Raw genomic sequence first — 16,699 nt, forward strand, 5'->3', positions numbered from 1 at the left:
TTATTGATGGATTGCTCTTATTTAAATGAATTCTCTGACTAACTGCATTATTGATTTTGCAACTGCCATAGCTCAAGAGCAGATCAGTAACAATCAGAAAGGTTTACATTAAGGTGAACGAGGTTTATTACAATTTTTGGTGATCCCAAGATATTTCTTTAGTCTGTCATAGCATTTATGTATGATTTTGCATCTGTCCCAGTGTATATAGTGTATTGATCATTGTTGAAGTCAGAAGAATTGAGAACATGACTGGATAAAGCTGTGGCCCTGGTTCTGTTGTAAGTGATATCTCCAAGATGTTCAATTTGTAAAATGTATTTGTAAACAGCTATTAGGAGATGTATTATTTCTGTTCTACCACCTTTACTATGAGTTGCTCTAGCATTGTACTATCAGGTGTTGGCTTACTCTTGGACTCAGCAAACTATATATTTTATTTATATATATATATATATATATATATAGTTCTCTATATTCAGCATGAAACTCTTAGATTTCCTATCTTTGAGTTTCTTATTCAGCTAAGAAATAATGTAATGTGGTATTCAATATCCATTTAATTTTGAATAATTTTACTTCGCTGAAGTGAAGCCTGTTGGCTCTTATTTCAGTAATTGTATGTGTGCACCTTTTGGCAACTCTTACAGTAAAGAAATAAGCTCTGACTATTGAAACCTTAGTATTACATCTAGGTCTACCTACTCACTGATGAGTTTGTTTTCCTTGCTGCATGAGAGGTGATCCCAAGATAGGTTTTTGCCTGTCTGAGTAAGGTCACTGGTGAGATTATGGCTCTCTCTGGTGGTGGTGGGGTGAGCCTGTCACTGAGTGGAACAACGCTGAGTTGGATGGTCTTTCAGTCACTATGGAGTGGTCTGGGTAGTGACCTCTCATAATGCAGAACAGTAATACATCTCCTAGAAGCTGTGTTTTACATTATGGGAAAATACTAAGGACAGTGATCGGAGCTTGCTCCACCTTTACGAGTTGCCCTAGCATTCTACTACCAGGTGTTGGCTTACGCTTGGACTCGCCGAACTATATATAATTTTCTATATTCGACATGAAACTGTTAGATTAGATTTCCTATCTTTGAGTTTGGTTAGAAAACAACTCAAAACGTAATCAACTCCGAGCAGCTAAACATGATCTGGCTATTAACATTCAAGTTTCTGATCTCTGCACCTATATCTCAACAAACTTAGAACCACATCTTTCAAACATAGTTCTGAATGTAGCTAAACACTCTTTACATTAGTATAAAAAACAATCAACATCTTAACCACAAAGATGATGTTCTTGTTTCTAAACAAATCAAGCCTTTCCAAGTTCCAGATAATTGGGTCGTCAACTTATCCAGTCGGCCTTAAACTAATAATGAAACACTCATCCTCTCAAAAGGATATGTTTTCTCTATAGTCTCTAAAAAGATTCCATATCTAGATTTTCTAGTTAATGTCGAACGGAACCTCTCTCTCATCTATCAAGTGAAAAAGCTAATGCTCTCCGTCTAGAAGTTGCTTCTTCGCTACTTAAAGCGAAGCTTCCTAATGAAAATATACATTCCTTAAGAAACAGTCACCTCATCATTACCAAAGCTGACAAGGGGAAAACAACAAGTAATTATGGACTCTTCAAACTATACAATAAAACTTTTCCTTTTACTTCGAGATCGCTCAACATACCAAGAACTCAATTACGATCCAACCAAGAACTCAATTACGATCCAACCAACAGACAACTGAAGAAATTAAATTCCCTACTAGATGAGGTCATAAGTTTGGATGTAGACACTATTGAAAGACAAAAAAAACTCTTTTTGCAAGGCCTCCAAGGTTTTATGGTCTACCAAAAATACACAAGACAGATATTCCTCTTCACTCAATAGTGGATTGTATTGATTCTCCTACTTATTGCATAGCCAAATATATCTATCTAAATTATTGAAATCACACATTGGCAACTCGTGCTCTTTTTTGAAAAACTCTTCTGATTTCTTAAATAAATTGAAAAACATCACTTTACAACCTACAGATCTTATGGTTATCTTTGATATAGAATCTTTATATACAAATGTACCTCTCAAAGACTTTAGAATTACTTGCTGACATCTTCCCACAAGATATAAAGTTATTTAATTTTGTAATGCATTCTGGATATTTCTTATGTCAAACAAATTTTACAACCAAGTGGAAGGAACAGCCATGGGAAAGTCAACTTTCTCCTGCTCTTGCCAACTTTTATTTAGAACATCTAGAAGAAGTCCTGTTCTCATCTATATTCCCTCACCCATCTTTTTGGGTTGGATATATAGACATTTTTGCTGTATGGCTTCACAACAGACTCCTTACCTTCCTTTTTAAGCAGTATCAATTCCTTACAGACTCTTACATAAAGTTTACCATGGAGATTGAAAAAGACAACAAGTTATCTTTTTTAGACATCCTTCTCATCCATTCACCTTCTGGTATTCTTACAACAACAGTTTACAGAAAACCAACTTTCACAAGTCGTTATATTCTCAAAGAATCTGCTCATCATCCTTGTCAAAAAACAGGAATCATAAAATGTTTAATCCGACAAGCCAAAACTAACTGTTCAGCTTCTCATTTATTACAGAAGGAACTTTCAACTATCAAACATCACATGAAACTAAATGGCTTCTCCGAAAAGATTACACAAAATCTTTGATTCTTACAATCCAACACAGAACAGCAAAGATTCAATATACGCTGAATTCCAATTCCTTACATTTCAGAACCAATTTCAAGAATTCTGAAGAAATATGATTTAACAGCCACTTATACTCCTATTAACAAATTATCCACCTATTTTCCTTCATTTAAAGATAAACGCTCAACCTTGTCTCTACCTGGCGTGTATCAAGTTCCTTGTAATCTTTCCTACTTTGGACAAACTGGACGTTCTATAAAAAAAAAGAATTCAAGAGCATCAGTCATCAATTCAAAACAACAAACCTGAGAAATCTGGATTAGCTCAGCATGGATTAGAAACAAGCCACAACATCCTTAGGTCCAAGATTCTCCTCCTACACAGATGTCGCTACAAATTTGAATGTTTAATTAAGAAAGTGTGGAGGCCTTAATTCAACATCCTAACTTGAATCGTAATGACTGTATATCAAAAATTTGATAAAGTTTAATCAGGATAACATTTTTTATTTTATTTTTATTGTTTTGTAAATTTCCTATATTAGTGTAATGTTATTTAAAATTATTATATGAATTTCTGAATTAATATCTTTAATTATGACTTTAAAAATGTTTACTCTTCTAATACTTAGTGATATGACATCACACGGCTTGTTCTATATGTGAATGATCAATTGTTCGTATTCCACTTTGTTTTTTTTAAAACTATTCCTATGTAGCCACTGAAGATGGCCTGTAATATTCAGACCGAAATATTTGGCAAATTAAACATTATTCTTGTGTTAACGTGTATATATTTCTAATCATGTCACAAGTATCGTTAAAAAAATCATATCTTTGAGTTTCTTATTCGGCTAAGAAATAATGTGGTATTCAATATCCACTTAATTCTAAAAAATTAAGTTACTACTCAAGATTGGATAGCTTTTGATGGTTATTAACGGCAAAATGCAAAGAATAGTATAATAAGCATTCATATGTTATAGCAAGTTCATGTTGCAAATGTTATATTTGGAATCAACTTTCCTATGCTGCTCAGCTTTCTGTTAGAATAATCTAAAGCAGTGTTTCTCAACCTGTGATCCGTGACAACGGAACAGGTGGTCTGCAGGCAGACTTAAATTAATTAAATAAATATATTTTTTTTAGTTATCCAAACAAATTAAAATTAAACAAGTAAAAATTATTGAAACCAAATGGAGACTTAAAAAAACAACAAATAGTATCAGAATGTTCAAAGCAGAAGCAATAAAACTATTGTTCACTTCACCCCTCTTTTATTACTCGTTATTCTGACACTACATTAATTTGTAGCGGTAGAATGACAAATAATAAGAGGGGGTGAAGTGAACAATATAGTTTTATTGCTTTTGCCTTCCCTGGCTGTTTTGTCAGAACATGTGTTATCCACATTTCAACCAATTGCTTATTTATTGATTTTTATTACTGAAGGTTTTCCTCCTTCAACCAAGGCTCAGTATACCTTTGAAAGTGCTAAATGATAATTGGACATAGTGTCTCGTGAGTTAACCCCAGTATTTATATTTTTTTTTTTTTCAGAAACGTTTTTTAATGGAACTAAGGCTTTGAAAAGAAAAGCAAATGAAACAGGTGATGCTAACCCTAATTGTGATTAACATGTTGTAATGGCAAGTAAATCTGATACTATTAAAGTAGAAGAAACAAGCAGTTAAAAGAAAAAATACAGTAGGAAATATAGCAGTTTATATTTGGTGGGTTTACTTGGTGTGGAGATGAAAGTGAACAGAAACCTCAATGAGTTTTGTGTTACGAAGTGTTTTCGAACGAGTGCATGAAAACCTGCAAAACACAGACATTTAAAAACTAAACATTGTGATGTGAAAAACAAGCAAATTAAAAAAAAAAAAGCCAATTTCAGCGATGCTTAGCGACATTAAATCATGGGAAAGATGTGGTTTTTGCCATGGGTTCGATTAATAGCATAGCACTGAAAGCATCCTATCTCTTAAGTTTGTGCATAGCGAAAACCAGGAAATCTCATTCTGTCATGGAAAATTTACTACTTCCAACTATAAAAGACGTGGTAAAAATTATGTTTGGCAACAAGTTACTAAAAGATGTTGATTTGACTCCTATTTCAATGACACCTTAAGTCGCATAGAATCTTGCTGACATACCCATTCATTTGCCCACAGCAAATCCGAAACTAATACCTTTTATTTGTTTAATAAAAATTAAAACTTGGTTCAGTGATGGTACACTTTTAATTGTTTACTTCCAACTTAATTATGTTTCCATATGTATTTGTAAATGTAATATGCAAGTATATGTAAATATTGGTAATCCCCATATACATTTTAAAAAAATCACATAACTTAGCGGTCAGTAGAATTGTTTTAGGCATTTTACTGGTCCTTGGACTTAGAAAGGTCAAGAAATACTGATCTAAAGTATTATGAGATCAAATGACTGACTTGCAATAACTTCATGCAAAAAAGTCAGTCTGATTTTTTTTTATTTTATTAAGGATATTTGCGATTGTCTGAAAATACTAGTGGTTGAGTGGTGCAGATGGAGAGTTGTGGAGTGGGTGCCCTCCCTCAATGAGTCTTTGTACTTCCTAGAGGCGTCATGTAATAATAATAATATTTGCTCCCTAAGCAAACAATTTAATTCTTTAAAATGTGACATGATATTTTCTTCTGAGTATGTAAGTATGAAATTGTAATATTCCGATTTATGACATAAATCAATAACAGTCATAAATGATTGTTATTGAGGTATGCCATCACAATATTCACCTTTCTTAATCTCAATCTTTGGATGAAGATATCAACACTTTAGATATCAGCTAAATCAGCTAACGCCTTTTATTTTATTCCCGTATACGGGGAGTAGGCGAGGCCATTTAGCCCTATCTAACTTTTGGAGACTGAGTGGGCAGTTCAATCTCCACTGGTACCAATCAGAGATAGATGGCCCAAGGCTATCACTAATTAAGCGGTACTCAGTGAAGAGAGACGGCTCCAATGTGCCGCCATCTCGTGGTCTTTATATTTAATTTCTTATATAACACTTAGATATGTATATTAAAAAAAATAGAGCATTTGTATCTTATGGAATAATGAAAGGAAGAATCACAAATTCATCTTTAATAATTATCTTAAAACAGCTGACTGATACTTGGATGTATGTAAAATCTTCACATGCAAATTACCCTCGTATGCATCTAGAATTTTTACTTAGATCTTCCAGTAATGAAATGAAATAAGCATTACAGTGATTTAAGATGTGTTTAAAACTATGCAGGCTCTTGGGACCAAAGGATAGCAGTCCTTTCTAGGAATAGTAGTGTCAAGTCCAAAATCCATACTAGTGGTCATTAAATGTTGTTAACCCCTTAACTCTTGATCTCTATTTTAGAGTACAAAATGAGGGAAATGAAATGGTAGTTTGACAGCAGACTTATTTCCCTTTGAAATGGACTAATACCTCATACATACCAGCTGAGTATAAAAGTGTAGGTGATGTAGGATGGGTGGGTGTTCTGCAGCACAACTTTCAGTTACACTTAGGGGATCAGGATCAGAAGGCATGCATTGTGTACTGTCTTTCTGGTATGGCAAGAGATAATTTGAGCCTTGGTCATTTATGCAAGAATTGGAGAAGAATCATGCCAGGCCACTATACATTGTGGGTGTTGCAGCACTGCCATCTGTGAGAGAGAGAGAGAGAGAGAGAGAAGATAAGTTACACCCAATAGCTTGCAACGGACCAGGAGATATAACTGCCGCTTGTATAAGAGCCAAGTTTTCTGCATTTGTTGCATGCTTCATTATAGGATACAGTTCTTGTCTCAATGAACTTAATTTGCTCTATTACCAGTGTGAAACGAAAGCCTTCACTGCAGCAAGAATAATTTCAATAACTTGCTTGGAACCACTGTGTAGATAACGGGAACAGTGGCCAGATCATGAAAAAGAACAGAAATCCCAGAGGACATCCTACTTTGTATTTGGTACCAAAAGGAGACAAGGTTGAGAATAGCTAAGTGAAGAGCATTTTGTAGAGAAGGAAATTAAGTTAATGGAAACTATGATATCTATCTATCTATCTATTTGGCATACTTGGTGAGGGTTATCTAATATTCTGGTGTATAGCTTGTATAAGGTCATTGCTTACCTGGTAAACAGAAGCCAGTTAGAGTTGTGAATAATGAAGGTATCTAGCAAGATGTCTGTTGTTTGAGTAATTAGAGATTAAGTAGTCAAGTTCCAGAAATAGGCTGAAGAGATTTTCACAATTCAGAGCAGTAGAGATATAGGGCAAGCAAACCTTAGTTGAGAAGGTCTCAAACATGTTTCTTGATTTGATATTCTTTAGCAGAGGACATACAGCTGGTAGAACAACTTTTACAACTATCAAAACAATTAAAGTTTAATATAATAGTGTTCACTAATGATTCTACTAATGCTTCACATATATTTGCATATGGCTGGAGGTTGAGTAGCATAAGTAGTTCATGCCTACTGATGTGCCATTAGCAAATCAGTTATTTGTTATGAGATTTTCTAGAAACCAGTAATTTTTCTAGCTCTCCATGGAGGCAGAATACTCATGGGAAAAAGCTAAATTCTTATATTGCACAATAAATATCAAATACTCAAACATTCAAGTAATAGAGCACTTGTCATGCAAAAAAACACAACTTATACAGATTTTAACAGTGATCTCTTGTTCTCCCCCCACTATTACCCTATGTAAATCATTCCTAGTTCTATCTGATAGACCAATTTTTATGGTTCAAATCATGTTCTCTTCTCCTGCCTACCATGCTCTTCTGAGCACATTCTCTTAATCTGTCCTCATACCCAACATTCCTCTGCACCTGAATATTTGCTTGTCACACAGATATCCAAGTGACCAGATTTGTGCAAAACAATCTAGATGTGGTCTGATATTACCTCCTTTATACCTATTTGTTAGCATCTTTCTCATAATGGATGTACTAGTCTCACATGGAGATGTTTGGGTTTTTCATCCTGCAAAACAATCAGAAAATACATGCACACAATTTGCTGACATTACGTTGGCCTCCATAGCCTTAACTGCAATTCCAAAACAATCTCCCCACAGAAGTAATTTTCTGGGTAACCATTATATTGTATCTTGTAAACTTCGATATTCTATCCATCCAACAAATACAACAAGATTCTTTGTCTCCTTTACTCCTAAAGCAAAGTCTCTACAATAAAATTCATCTTGTTCAATCTTTTCAAAGTGCATAGCAATGTTGAACAAACATGTCTTCCCCCCTCTCCCAGAAAAAAAAAAACACTGTAAAGTTTTTCTGAATTACAAACTTCAGTTATAAAAAAAAGCTGAATTCTTAAAAAGAAAGAATGGATATCAGGAGCTCAAATACCCGATATTGAAAATTTTGAAACGTACTTTCAACTTTAAGAAAATAGCTTATGAATTTATTTTCAATGGTATGCTTTTGTAGACTTTTTTTTTCTTATTAATAGCATAGCAAGTTTACAAAAGTATCATGATGATGATAATGCTGCTTTTGTAGACTTGCTATGCTATTATCTTATTAATAATTAAACATTTATCTTATTAATAAGAAAAGAACTAGTCTTTAAGCAACATTTTAGGCATCAGATGTAAGTTTAGTTGAAAAACTTACAGAAACTTTGATGGTAAAGAGTACGGGAGAAATATTATTAATTACTGCAAAGTATCACAATATGGATGAGTTATCTGGACTTATAACCAAAGCAACAAGGGCTAATGTATTGTCTTAAGTGTGCACGCACGCACGCACAGTGTTCTGGCCAGTTTGCCTGTTTTGTAGGATGTAAAATCTCAGTTTTCAAATCCAGTTCCCTCTAACTAGGTCATGGGCAGAGCGATTTCCTGTTTACCACACACAAAAGAATATACAATGTTCGTACTTATTTTGTATTGTAACTAATTACATATACAATTTACTATAAAAAGCTATAGAATTGTATTTCCTAGCCAAGTCAAAACTATAAGATAAATAGTGCACCTGATTAGAAAAGTTCATCACTTTGTTGCTGAGCATTCTAAGGATGTACAGTACATCCTTATAAAGTGATTTCAGAATTAAAAGTTGTACTTATTTACCAGTATAAGTAAAGTTATTTTCACATGTTTGTTAAGAAATAATCAGTATAAAAATGAGTGGCAAAAGGGAGTAGAAACACAAAGGTATTTTTGGTACTTCCCTCTCCACCCACTTCCTCTTCTCACAGGAAGAAAGACTGAAGCACCCATACGTACCACAAAACCAACTGGGGAAGAAAAAAAAAACACTTGACATGGTCTTTTTTTAAAAAAATATTTAAGCAAAGAGGCAAATTGCATGTGACAACTTTAACCATTTCTATATAAAAAAAAACCTGTTTCTTTTCTTAATATTCTGCAATTGGCACAACAAACTGTTTACTTATTCAAATGATGCAATTTCAATAAATTGAAATGTAAGTGTAGTTAAATTACTTCAACAAAAATCTCAAACTTTATTTCATTCCTTTTCAAAAAAGCAATAGAACAATAGGTCTTTTTATTCAAATATATATACAGAAGTTTTCACTAAGTTTAGTAGGTAATAAGGCAGCTTCTGCTTAAGCAACAAACTAGTGGTTCGTTACCACTCAGGAAATAGTTTTTAACAGTTGTGCATATTCTAACAAAATATTTAGTTTGTGAGAAAGCTGCCTTCTACCCACTTTTCATGAAAGAAAGAGAAATGTGAGCCTTAAGTAACAGCATTTTTCAGCAATATTACAACCTATGAGAGTAATTTCAAAATCCGTGAGCTTGCACTTGAATCTCTCAGGTAAGTCATGGAATTTGTGGTCACTTTCCACATTTATCTTATGAAGTCTACATGCAGAATTGCTGAAAGATGCTGCTTCAAAAATGCATGCAGATAACTACACAACACACAGATTTAAGGCTGCAAGCAGCCATGTATTGGCTTCAACTCTGCTTAGAATTTAAATAGTACAAACATATCAATATTTTAAACAGTATTCAGTTTAATACTGAGCAGCATTTCTTAATAAAAAGAAAAAGCCAAATAAAGAAAGAACAAAAACAGGAAGGACCAATGGCTAATTACCCAAGATAATGCATAATTTCTGACTTAGATCCAAATTATAATGGGAGAGGTCTGAGATAAACACCGTCACATAAGTGAAGTGACAAAAGGCTAAACCCACCCCACAGGTGATGGAGGAAAAAAAAAAAAAAAAAAAAACTTAAAAATCTCACCATTTAAAGGAAGAATAAAAAAATGTCAATTTTGATATAACAGCAATAAATTTCAACAATAAAGCAGCCAACTACACTTAAGTCCATACCTCACATTTAGAAAATGTGCAATTAAAATTTGTCATGGGTTAAAATTAAATTTAACTATAGGGGTAAAAACTTAAAGAACACAATTTAAATCTTGCTTTCACAAAAGTAGCAGCCAACACATTAAAATATTAAACATTCAAAATAAAAACTTGAGGTAAGGAAGTGACAAAAAAGAAATACTGCCAACTATGCAACACAAAGAAATTGCTGCCTCTTATCTGAGTACAAGACCACCGATCCAGCAGTGACAAGTGCTATTGCATTTGGCAACAAGTTTGTGCCATAAAAAAGTCAACATTTTATAAACTTTTCACAATGCATGAATCTATGTATGTCATTAAAATATCAACTGATAGACCAGCTGCTATTTAACTACAGCTGAAAATAATATTCTTTAACAATTCCTGAATGTCATCACAAATCCAGTGGCCAGAATACTATAACACTTTTAAACAACTGATGCTGCTTCTTTTTTTTTTTTGTTTGTTTATGTTTTCATACACAATTAACATTATCAGTATCTTTCTGATCAAGCACAGTAAAAAAATGCCATTTTCCAGCAAGGAAAATGACAGCAAAAATCTATGATATATCAAAATAGTATCTTCGTGCACAGCATCTTAAGATTTAAGGCACCTGCCATTATAAAAGGTTTTGGTCCACATGTAAAAAAGAAAACAATGACATGCTTACAGAAATACCTTGCTGCAAGCTGATGCTAGAACTGTTGGAAGACTACAAATGTGCAACTACACACTTTAGTAAATAGTCATTTCTCCTTGTCTTGTTAAAAACTTAAGCAGAGAAACAGCCTGCTCTCTGAAAGATGACAAAACTAAGTTACAACAAATTTCACATAGTCACTTGTTACAAGGCTTTTTTTTCTTTTTTTTTTTTTTCTTTTACAATAACCAAAATACTGCATGATTTGCAGTACAAACCCTCCAAAACTGGAGAGTTTTTGTTGGCACCATGAGCAAATGGACAATCTTGTAACTTCTGAAGTCCTGCAGAAACTACCATTCATAACAGATGAAACTGGTCTATAAAAAATAAAAACATATTTATAATTTTGTATAGCAACAACATACAATAATATCTCAAGTTACACATATACAACTCACATGATTTTGCATCAAAGAGTGTGAAGATTTCTTTCAGAAATTTTTGTTTGGAATGATACATACCAGTGTTGTATACTTTGTATACATTATACATAAATTTGTATAATGTACAGTATCAGTTTAACTTCAGACCTTGGTCAAAGCTATTTATAACCCACTTGTCTTCTAGTTTTCTTCCACCCTCCCACCTCAATGGCATAAATTCTAATAAAAGAAAAAATTATCATAGGATAAAAAAGTTAGCTGCTATGAAAAAATATAGAAAAGCAGAGGAAAACATGATATGAAAGTAGCAAACTGGATATAATGAACCAACACTTTGTGCCATCAGAGAATGTTAAAAAGATTAAAATATAAAAGTGATGCTTGTTATGAAAGCAGCCCAAGGTTCTATTTATTTGACCAGTAATCATGGAAAAAATGAAAAGGATTCCAACTTCCTTGATTCAGCCCAAAATATACAATTAATCAAGTGATTCAAGAAAAGCCTGAAGCATTTATCGGTCTTTAAAATGGGATGAACCTGAGGCTAAAACCTTTGACATTAGTGCAGGATGGCTTCCACAATATTAAACTAACATGAGAAGTTGGCAAAATTTCAAACTACAGATTACTGAACCCAGGAAAGTATAGCTTTAATGAAACTAGTCTGTTTTGGGAGATGTCCAGCCAATTTCTACTTCAAGTAGTGAGAACATTTCTTAAAGGATGCAAATACATGTTATGAAGGAGTTTAAGAAACAACACTAAACACAGACAAATATTAGCCACCTTCAATTGACAAGAACGATCATGTCTTCATGTCAAACATAAGGAAGGTGAATTAGTGAGAGTGATGTCAGTTTATGTTTATAACTCAAATTTTACCATTTATGAAATTAAATGTTTTTCTCTTTATTCCCATTCATTCATTTTGAGAATATAATTAATTTCTCTGAAGTTATCTGAATTTTGAGTGAGCTGACTATTATATAATGCACTACTCCTGTAAAATAAGGTGTTGTAATTTGTAGTGACATCACAATATACATTAAACAGTAATAGAAAACATAAGACTACCAAAACATTTGTCTAGAAAATTACTAACTTATACAGGAGTAATACATTATATAATAATCACCTTATTCAAATACTTCGTGAACTAAGGGTTAGATAAGGGGTCTTCAACAGTGTGGGACACATTAAAAATTTCAATGAAGCCTGCAGGCCACTAAGCTATACTGCAGTATTTAGAATTGATGCTTGTCAGATTCACAAGAAACACTATGCATTTGATACTTTACATAAAATCCTATAAAAATAAACTACCTTGTAAAATGAAAGCAAGGAGTTGGGTTCATGATTAGTAAATACAATCAATACTTGAAAAAAGATAATTTAATGAAGAAAACATTCATTTTTTTACAATGTCAATGGGAAACTTGGCAATGCTTTTCCATGCCCAGCTTGTCGATGTTGGAAATCGCCATGTGTAGAGTATTCTCGAGATGTTGGTCAGTAATCTGAGTTCTTGTCTTTGACTTCACATGCTTCATTCTGGAGAAGAACTGCTCACATAAGTATATGCTTCCTAACAAAGCACACATCTTCAAAGCATGCCAACGAAGATTAGGGAATGCACCCTCAGAAATGTAGTCTTTGTAAAATGAAAGCAAGGGCACACTGAATAATTTTTCTCTCAAAGAAGAGTTGTTATGGAGTTCAAGCAGCTCCATTTGTACCTTAGCCTGGCATTTCGGCAGCATTGACACTGAATGGCATTGAAAATACATCAAAAGAAGACTGCTGGTTACGAAAATCACTAAATCTCTCTTCGAACTCACTTCGCAACATGACTAATTTTGTAGTGTATTCATCAAGAGACGAACAGTCTGACTCAGTGAGAAGCTGAAAATGAGAAGTCTTTTTTTGCGAGTTGTGCTTCAAAGTTTGGGCTTCGCCACAAAAGCTTTGATGTGATCAAACAGAGTGTGCACCAGTTGATCTTTGGATTGTAGCCATGTATTTAGGTCATTCATATGCAACGAGATTCGTCGGTCACAAAGGCAAAGTCTATCATCCACTTCAGATCGCTAAATTCCGCAATCAGATTCCCCTTGGTTTGCACGAACTGCTGTATTTTGCCCCTTAAGTCAAAGACTCTTTTAAGAACCTTCCCTCTGCTCAGCCAATGCACATCACTATAATAAACCACATCGTCGTGATCCACTTTGCACTCTTGGGTCAAAAAACACTTGGAATAGATGATTCAATCCTCTTGTCCTAATTATGTTGACAATAGCCACAATAACTTTCACGACATTCTCAAATCCAATAGTTTTCACGCACAAATTCTCCTGGTGGATTAAACAGTTGTAATGGATGAAATCTTTTCCTTCTAGTTCCGGTTCTTTCCATAGCAGCACAACAAATCCTTCGTTCTTTCCCACCATCAGTTACCACACCCTTGAGGTTGGTTAAGCTGAGGTCGAAAAGCTGGAGCGTTTTCTTGGCAGCTTCAAGAATATCAGTGCCTTTCGTCGTTCCCTTCATAGGTAGGAGCGCTAGCAGTTCTTCTGTCATAATGAATTGTTGATCAATGCCACAGACAAAGTTGTGCTATATCCTTCACATCTGTGCTCTCATCTCAAGCAAGTGAATATGACGTAAATTTTGGAGAACCCTTTTTTAAAGTTCCTTCAATGTCATTGGCAAGTTCTTGTTTTTTAAACACTTCCTTATTATTTGGGCACAGAATATCCCCTGCAGCAATGTATACACTCTTTCACAAACTCGCAGTCCAAGAAGGCTCGATTTTTTTAGCAATATTTTCAGAAAAACTGGAAGCATGCTTCGTCTCAGTGTCATTTTATATTGTATTCTTTTGATACTGACACTGACTCGCAACAAATTAAACACACTGGCTTGTTGATCGGCACAAAAAAGTACAAATTGGTCCACTTTTCATTAAAAACTTGACATGAATCACTTGATTTACGCTTTTTACTCGTAGACACCAATAGTGATGGAAGGTGAACCCAAAATATGATCCAAAATAGCCGTGTAACAATTATTATCCACTAGAATGTCTCACACTAAAGAAAAAGTCTGGCAATATATAAAACCACAATAGGCTATGGCTGACATGAACCTGCATGCGCTTATACACAAACATCACACTGTTCACGACTGACTGTGGATGAGATCCTCTTGTATTTATATGAAAATAACGAATCGAGAACCTTCGAGATGTATCTGGAAAGCACTAGACAGTGAACTCGAATGAACTACTGTTTCAGCCATCTACCTGCAAGGTTAGTACTAGTACCTAAGTACTGCTTGGCACTGGTAGATGGCTGAAGAAGCACGTCTATTTATTATTTATTTTTATAGGATTTTATGTAAAGTATCAAGTGCATAGCATTCCTTGCGAATCTGGAAAGCATCTTATGATTCTAAATACCGCAGCATAGCTTAGTAGCCTGTGGGCTTCATTGAAATTATTATTTATTTAATCACGTTTTAATGTGAAGTAGTTATTTCTTCAAAACGGTCAGTGGGCCATGCATTGAAGACCCTTGTATAAAATAATCCAAAAGCTACACAACACAATAAAGACCTGAAGTGGTTTGAATATCACTTTTGCACTAGGAATATCACTACCTTTCATGAATGACCATGCCAATGTTTGACCCTCAGCCGACCAGAAGCAAAGTGAGGATTTGCTTTTCATTTGATAATGCTTCGATTAGCACGTTTCAAGCAAATATTTTCAAAATGTCTAATTATCCAAATAAGTAACTTAATTGAAACATTGTTAACATGCCTACACATCCTTAGTAACTTTTCTTGCACGTATGCTCATGTTCAGCTATATTTATATTAGTACAGCTGAAGAAAGTTGCTATTCTTTGAGAAGAAAAGTGGCATGATAGACTGATTTATGTATACAGGTTTTCTGGGATGAAAACTTTGAATACCTTCCTTTTCTACTATAAAAATATACAGAAAGTAGTTGAACCAACCATATTCCAGATGCTAATATTAGGTTGATGGCTGTCACTTACCTTAACTGCAACTATATTCCTTGGTTAATGCCATAAGGAAGTTCAAAGAGGATAATGCTAAACACAGATGAATTCAAAGTAAAAAAAGCACAAGATCAGGAAGAGTGGGACGTGAATGAGAATTCATTTAAGGCTGTCTGTGTGAATAAGCCAAAAGGACAAAATATACGGTTTATTGCTGCTATAGACTAATTATGTGGAAAGACATGCATCAGCAAGTTAACACAAAAATTGCAAGTTGAAACCATCTATAGAAATTATTCAACTACAGCAGACAGACTAGATTGAAAGAAAAGTTCACATGGTGGGAAGGAAATGGAATTTATACACCTATTACAAGAAATGCTTGAAACTGCATGAATGGAGAAGACTGAGTTTTAGGGTGCTGAATCTGATCATGAGTTAGTTATGTTGCCTCTGACTGTAGAGCACAATCGAGCAGTCTTGGAAGGCTGCTAATCATGTACAGTTTTCATTTTCAAAAAGGGATATATATATATATATATATATATATATATATATATATATATGGAGCTACAGGACAAGTGATTGCTTCAAGCTGCCTTTTAAACTTCTCACTCATGGAGGAATGTGCAAGGGAAGGACAGCATTACATGGGAGATGGTCAAGAGATATTTGAATGAAGCAAGATCAGACTGTATACTCAAGGCGGAGGATAAATATGGTTGGGGTTAGATACACGAGTGGTATCACTAAACAGGAGATAAAAATTGTGGATGATATAAGAAGAAAGGTAATTAGCAAGCTCATGAGCAGTACAAATCACAGGCAAGAAATGCAACCAGCATTGTAAGGAAGCATAATCAGATTGGAAATAAATTATCAAAGCAGGCCAAAGGAAATGTTATTTGCAATATGGTAAGTAAAAGGAAGAATGACTATAGAAGGATAACTAACGACATTGATGGTAGCACAGTGGCAGAGGCAACAGAATAGTTATGTTGAATATTGTGTGACCATTTTGCAAGGATCATCATCCAAGTGAACATACTTTTGGAACAGGAACTGATGTGAGAATAGAGGTTGATAAATTGGTAGTACTTAGGATACTGCAGAATCTCAATGCAAATATGGCAGTGAGATAATCAAATAGCTTGCTTGTTATGGGAATGTGCAAAGGAATCGGCACTGTCTAAAGGCAAAATCCCAAGAGAGTGAAAGAAAAACAAAATACTATTACCTAAAGGAAGCTCCAAGACTGCAGTAGCAAATTATAGACCAATGAGTATGGACGTGGTGGTAAAGCTAATGGAAAAGATGATCAAGGACAGAATTCAAGAATGGGTGAATAAGAATGCGATACTCTATTTTTGGTAGTTGTGTGCGGCGAGAGAAGCAGCATGGCTTTCTGATAGGTAGGTCAAGCCTTAGTATAATTTACTAAATTTTTATAAAAGTGACAGCTGAGTTGGAGAAAGGGAATAATTACACAATGATACTTCTAGTGTTTGTG

General features: G+C 34.3%; 1 protein-coding gene across 15 annotated transcripts in view; it reads right to left on the reverse strand.

The window, feature by feature from the left end:
• Positions 1–9,184: 9,184 nt before the first annotated feature.
• Positions 9,185–16,699, reverse strand: part of smg (sterile alpha motif domain containing protein 4 smaug) — a 392,969-nt gene continuing 385,454 nt past the window's right edge. For all 15 annotated transcript variants that reach the window (XM_090400252.1, XM_090400245.1, XM_090400238.1 and 12 more), the window contains one exon: positions 9,185–11,098. The gene's annotated coding sequence lies outside the window, so the exon portion shown is untranslated. The remainder of the gene's footprint in view (positions 11,099–16,699) is intronic.

The sequence above is a fragment of the Typopeltis vanoorti genome, chromosome 11 (genome assembly GCF_054136105.1).
Source record: "Typopeltis vanoorti isolate ZY-2024b chromosome 11, IOZ_Tvanoo_1.0, whole genome shotgun sequence".
Taxonomy (NCBI): domain Eukaryota; kingdom Metazoa; phylum Arthropoda; class Arachnida; order Uropygi; family Thelyphonidae; genus Typopeltis; species Typopeltis vanoorti.